Source organism: Elephantulus edwardii, unplaced genomic scaffold, assembly GCF_000299155.1.
Source record: "Elephantulus edwardii isolate Elephantulus edwardi_28Jun2011 unplaced genomic scaffold, EleEdw1.0 scaffold00147, whole genome shotgun sequence".
Taxonomy (NCBI): Eukaryota; Metazoa; Chordata; class Mammalia; order Macroscelidea; family Macroscelididae; genus Elephantulus; species Elephantulus edwardii.
In genome coordinates, this window is record NW_006399897.1 from 4,201,770 (window position 1) to 4,209,197 (window position 7,428).

The window sequence follows — 7,428 nt, forward strand, 5'->3', positions numbered from 1 at the left end:
ACCTTTACTAATATATTAAAATTTTTAACCTATTTACCTTTTTTACTTAGTGATGGAAATTTCTGTTTGGTGTATCTATTATTTCTGTAGTCAACGTTTTAAAGTAACCTTAATAAAATATGTAGTAAGATGTTCCTTAAGGAAAAAAAATAATTACATGTACATTGTATAAGAATATAAAGAGTGCTATAAATACAACTAATGTCAATCATTACAAGAGGGATTCAGACAGTACTGTGACTTTGGAAGAATTTTATTTAACGATACCTTTCTCCTTTGCATATTTTGATGCCACTAGCTATGAGTCAATAAAGTCAAAAGCAACTATGAAAAGAAAATCACAAAGATAGAATTCTAAGTTTTCACATGTGATGTAATAATCATTTAAAATTGAAAACAAGACAGGAGAGAAAAAGCAAACTTCAAAAGATTAACAGAAATAACTCAGCTAATTAAGTACTTGGGAAGCAGAGTTGGGGGGTACGTAACTTTGTCCAGATTGTCACTTGAATGGTTGAAATAACACATCCTTACAAATATTTGTAAGATATTAATAATAAAGTAACTTTTGTCTCTTACTTTCATTCGAAACAGTATCTTATTTCACCTCAGGGTAAGGGGCGGGGAGAAGCTTGAATTTTACAAGGAAACTAAAAGAAATATGTTCTAATTAATAAAAAAAATCTGCAATCAGGCCTGACACTGCAATTCACACAGAGAAACTTCAATGGTGATTTACGACTGTTAAATTTGGAGAGCATATATTTTCAAGCACCTTTGTTGTCAAGGTTTATTTATGAAGATGTGACTTGCTACTTAGTGGAACTTCAAGAACTTTTTAAAAAAAGAATGAAAACTTGATCCACCAGGACCAGGAAAGTGGAATCTTGATTGGAAGGTCCTGTCAAAGCTAGTTTGAGTGATGGCTGTACTTTTCTTCGGCATAATCCACAATCCCACTCCCATTGGCTTCCATAATTCAATGTCACAGCCCCCCGGGACACTTTCTGCTGGGCTGACAGGGAAGGAGGCCCTCTCACGAAGGAGAGGTGCTCCTGCATCCAATACTGGAGGCATTTTCAAGCTTCTGCAGTTGATATATAGGTTGATATTCACAAATTATCTAGTCAGAGTCTTTCTAAGAAGCACCTGTATATTGTAACTCACGGTTAAATTTATAGCTTGTCAGCAGAGCACATGCTCTCACTGGACTGTCAATCATGGCCTAAACCCCTTTACTCAGACCTTCTAGCTATTTCTCACACCACTTGAGGAAGTTTGACATCTCATAAAATTCAAAAAGTGAATTTGTGTCATAGAAACAGAAAAGAGCGACTGAAAGGATTCCTGATTAAACAAAGTTAACATCTGTCATGTTTCAATACGAAGTCCGTTTGCTTTTTAGCATTTTGAATGCTAGGGTAAATGAAATCTTTTTAATCAGAGGTCCTTTCAAAACTTTTCCTGCTTCATTTATTTTGTATCATTTTCATCTTCACTGTATGAGGGGCTATGTGAGGAACTCTACCAGGGCTCAAGTTAAAATCTTCATGTGTCTGATGATTTGCAATCACAAAATGGTAAGGATAAAACTAGGGGTCTTGTGTATATGCTTCCTGGTAACCAGAGTTTCTGTACTTACTTGAATTGAGGACAGAAACATCTTAACACATGCTTATCCCAGGAGATAAAAAAAGGGTAACAGTGTATTCTATGCCTACTAAAAGCAGTGTTACTGACATTAGAATCACTGATGTTGTACCCTCAGGCTTTTAAACAGAAAATGCTGCCATGTTGTATTTTACTAAGTGTCACATTAGTGTATGGTCTGCAGCAAGATGGGATGGTCAAGTAAAAGATTGAGACAGGACAAAATCTCCATGCACATCAGCACACTAATGCATGCTGGCAGAGTCAATGATAAAGCCAAGAATCAAGACACTAGAGGCTGATGCTGGTCACAGACAAGCATAGGATCTCGGAGCCAGTGCCTGTAAAGGTCACAAGAGTTGCAAGTCAGATTGTCCAAAGGCAGATTGACAAAAAGCATAGCACCCTGGAGCCAGTCACAAAGTAAGACTTTTCTTAAAAAGCAGATTTCCCAGGTGGCTCAATGGCACATAACAACAACAACCATCACCATTATTTCATCACCCTCAATATAAGGATGATGAGATCACTTCATCCCCTAAGCTGTGAGTCCCCCCTCTTGTCAGCCCCTGACGACTCCTAGTGAACTAGTTTTCTATACATTTGCTTAGTCTAAGTATTTTCTATAAATGGAATCGCCAGCTACTCCACTGCCTTTCTGAGAACACAGCCTTGAGACCTCCTTCCCCAACTGAGGGAAAGCACTTCAGATAATGTTCTCATTGTGAGGGATGGAATCCAGAGTTGCCAGGCAGCAGGATTTAGTAAGTGACTTAAAAGGATAACCAGGAGTCCTTCACATGAAGGTATCTCTCACCAAAGGACAGCTCGATGGCAATCAGCATGCAAGTGGGCTTTTGTAAAGAAGAGGGAAAACCTGAGTCAAGTCAACAAGGATTTGAAGCTATTATTCCAGGAGTCCAGGCAGCCTCAAGTCTTATCATTCAATCCTCCTAAGCAAGGTCTGCAGTCACAATAGCTTCTTGGTGAAGCATTAGGCTCCAGGGCCAGAGGATTAGTGGGCAACCTTTGGGATCTCATAAAGGAAGGAAGCAATAAAGCTCCCCATCGCCTAGTCTTCCAACCTCCCCCCACCCCAAACTGCCTCTTTATGGAGGAAGAGCCTCTTATACTCCCAATCTTAGGTTAAGGGCTCTGATTTCAGGGACTACCCGTTGCCTAACAAGAAAGAAATATAAAGCCACAAAATGACAGAAATGAGTAATTGAGACACTGTGTGTCAAGGTCATCACCTTCTTGCTAGAATACCTTTTTAATTCAGTGCTAACATTGTATTCTGTATAGGACTTTTCTTACAAACATACTTATTTTGTGTCTCTCTTGAATCTCAAGGAAAGTTTTCATTCCTTGTGGAATAAGGAACTCTAGGTTATCACATGAGGTTATTTTTTTTATTATTGTCTTAATGGGTTTATGTGAATCTGTTTAGTAACACTTTAAGAAGAAATCAATATGCAGTAGATTAACAGTTAACCAGTTGGACTTAACTAAAAAAATAGACTGTAACTATTAACAGCAACTCAGTGTATGTTCTAACCACTGTACACTGATCATTCTCCAGAAAAAACTAGTTTAAGGACACAACTAATGGATCTACTGTGTAAAAAAAAAAAAAATAACCAAACTAGTGAGTCATGGAAAATTTAAAAATAATAAAAACACAACAAAATCTTTGGGAAATATTGAAAGCAATGTTCAGCATGAAATTAAAAGACTTAATGCTATGCCATTGTTACACTTTTTATTAGTTGACATGTATCATTTCTATTATGTTGCCATTTGTGCTTGTGATGTAAAAACCGTTGACTAAAATGGCTTTATTTTTAGTTTGAATGAAGGTAGAAGCCAAGCTGTACAAACAGTAGTTGTTGTTGTTGTTGTTGTTGTTATGTGCCGTCGAGGTGCTTGCGACTCATAGCGACAGCCCTAAACTCCTCTCTGTCCTGTGCCAATCGCACTGTCTCTGACACTCCCATCCCAATTATCCCAGTCACTGAATCAATCCACCTCATAGAGGGCCTTCCTCTCCTGCGCTGTCCCTCCACCCTCCCAAGCATGATGTCCCTCTCCAAGGACCGGTCTCTCCTCACAACATGTCCAATACCAGTTTTCCATAAGTATGTAATTGATGAAGAAATAAAATTTATTTTATTAAATCTTGGGGAGGGGAGTAGCTCTATTATCATGAAAATGGTTCAGCACATACTCTTCCTCTCGTTAATATAAAGTGCATGGTTAACTAAGTGTAAATAAAAATAACAAAACTTAATAATGGCTGTTGCTGTGTTTTTAGGTGACATCACGTTGAGTATGACTCATCTCAACCTCATGAACAACAGACCTGAGTCCTGTCCTGTTCTGTGCCATCTTCACCATCTCTGACATACGAAGTCCATTGCTGCAGTTACCAAGTCAATCCATCTCAATAGGGGGATCTTTCATTGACCCTCCACCATTCCATCACCAAAACATGACATTCTTTTCCATGGAATAGGCTCTCCTAGTAATGCGTCCACAGTGAAAAGATGAAGTTGGAAACTGAGCACAAATCAAACTAGTGGAACTAAACTGTACTAACGGGGTAGCACTCACTACAGCCATATACTCCTAGTAAAATCACACTCACTCATTCATTGCCATCAATTCATAGGTGACCCTCCAGTAGATTTTTTTTTTCAGTTGTAAATCGCAGTGGGAGATCTGGTGGCCTAGTGGTAAGAAGCTGTGCTGCAATATCAAAGGCACGTGCTTCAAATCCACCAGCTGCTTCACAAGGGAAGGATGAGCAATCTCCTTCCATGCAAATTGCTGTCTCTGAAAACCCACAGGCGAGCCAATTATAGATCAGTTTAGATTTTACTCAACAGCACACAAGAACAATAACAAATTACAAAGGAGGAGATTGCCCATCTTTCTCCTGCAGAGTCACACATGGATTAGAATCTCCAGGGAAATGCCATTTGGGGTTAGTATTGCAATTCTCTACCAACTACACCACCAAAGTGTCCTCCCAATAAAATGGCAGTAATAATAATGACCTTGAGATGTCCTGTATGAACTAGTACAAATAAATTATTTCTTTTCTAAATCCTTACTCTTTATCAATGTGTGGTTTTTGGTCTGTGTGTGATGTAATGAAAAATATGTACAATGCTTTCTGTTTCATATTAAATTATGATGGCTGTCTCAGGAAAAAAAAAGCACATAACTAATTTTTTTGGTTTTGTAAGATACTATATTGCATTGAAAAATGTATAAAATATCCATTAAAGTGAAAAACAGATCAATTTATTAAAATGAATGTACTAAGTGCACTTTGTTTCTTTCATAGCATCATAAACATTTATTTAATAAATTTTAAAATTTTTATGCTTTTCAGAAGTTATATTTCTAGTTTCAGACTCCACATTTTAACTCACCTTCAAGTAACTGCTTGCCATAGTTTGTTGCAATATCAAATAATATATTAAATTAGCTGATAAATCATATAAAATAATAATCCCTATTCCAAGTACATATCTATGTGAGACTGGAGTTTCATCATATACTTCAACTAAAAAAACACAGGGAAACAAATTTAATAAATAGTAGATATGAGATTCTGCTAATCTAATGAGATTCTACATACAGAAAAGCTACTGTGAGACTGGAGTTTCATCATATACTTCAACTAAAAAAACACAGGGAAACAAATTTAATAAATAGTAGATATGAGATTCTGCTAATCTAATGAGATTCTACATACAGAAAAGCTACTGTGAGACTGGAGTTTCATCATATACTTCAACTAAAAAAACACAGGGAAACAAATTTAATAAATAGTAGATATGAGATTCTGCTAATCTAATGAGATTCTACATACAGAAAAGCTACTGTCAGGGACCTCTCCAGGGTAATGAAGAGTAACGATGTCAATCTAGAGACTATGGTGCACCTGATCCAGGTCATGGTCTTTGCAACTACTTGCTATGCATCAAAGAGTAGGACAATGACTAAGGTTGATAGAAGAAAAAGTGATGCCTTTGAAGTATGGTATAAAAGAAGAATATTGTATATACCATGGGCTGCTAGGAGAACAAACAGGTTCATCATGGAAAGAGTAAAATCAGCTGCTCCTTCAAGGCAAAGATTCTGAAACTCCATCTGACATACTTTTGGGCATGTTACAAGGAGGAGCCAGTCCTTCGAGAGGGACATCATCCTTGGAAGGGTGCAAGGCGGTGCAAGAGAAAAAGACCCTCAATGAGATGAATTGGCTCAGTGACTGGGGTAATGCAGGTAGGTGTGTCTGTGTTGGAGACAAGGATGTTGGCTCATGATAGAGTATGTTGGTTCAGAGCTGTTGTACATAAAGTCACTATGAGTCACAAGTGACTCAACGGCACATAATAACAACAACAAAATACGAGGTACTAGCAATCATTCAATTCATTAATAGAGAGTCAGACCTAATTCCTAACTAATCCTCCAGTAGGTTTTCAGGGACTGTAAATTATAGGGAAAGAGATTTCCCATCTTTCTCCTACAGAGACACTGAAAGATTCTAGTCATTTGTTTCTGAGTTGTTAGGGTAACATTGTACTTCTAGGCCACCAGAATTCGTGGCAGTCATTGTTTTTGTTGCTGTACGATGAAGTGAAAACCAAATATTAGCTGACTCTCCAGTGAGTTTTCAGAGACCTTGGTAGGAGACTGCCCATATTTCTGCTTAGGGGCAGGTGGTGGATCTGAAGCATGTGCCTTTGAGTGGGCAGTGCCTCTCCTTATTCACTAGATGACCAGAGTTGCCTACATATAAGAACTAAACCAGTCAGATGATTGCACTGAAATTTAAAATTATATCATGTCTATTACTTTTTATTTGGTAAATATGTTTGTTTCATTAAAATTTGTTATTATGCTTGCATAAAATGAACTTTTCAATGAAATAGTACATATCCTTTTAATATCTCAGCTCTCGTGTTATATTTCAACTACAATCAGTTTAAAGTTCTTGATTTTTTAATAACCTGTTATTCATTCTATGTTTTACATAAAGTAAATATTCTTATTAAACATAGCCCATCCTTTCTAAAAGATTATAAATGGTTTAAACCTAAAGATGCATCTATAATCTACAGAATTATGCAGTAAAAGATGAAAAGCCACAGAGGTAGAGAGCAAGATGAAAGGCAATATTAGACATCAAAATTTTGGAGATTTACAGAAATGGCCAGTGAGTCATAGTTATAAGGCATTCGAAACATAAATAAGCATCAAAAAAATGAAGAAAGTATTATAAAATTCAATTCATTTCCAATGATACCCTATCCAATGATACTTATAACCTAAAATATTCACAATTAAATTTTCAATTGCTGAATTCTTAACACTAAATAAGTAACTTTCAGCTCAACAGGTTTTAATGCTATTTTGTGATTATATAAAGCCAGGAAGCACAAACATTTCTTCAACCTAACTCAAAGATCGTCCACATTACAAAAATTTCTTTACTACAATGGCACATCAAAACAAAGCCCATTATGGTAATATAAGCTACCCCAAACATGTGCTTGCTTATTAAAACAGAGCAAATTTTTCCTTAACTTTAGTTCTCATGAATGGTTTCCAAAGGATTTCTCCTATATCTGATTAAAAGCAACATTTTGATATTAATTCTCACCTCCCAACATGTTCCCCTGTTCCTCCTTTCTCAACTCATGTCATCCCCATTTCTCCAATTACCTTGAAGTTGTCCTTAACAGCCCTAGCTGCTCC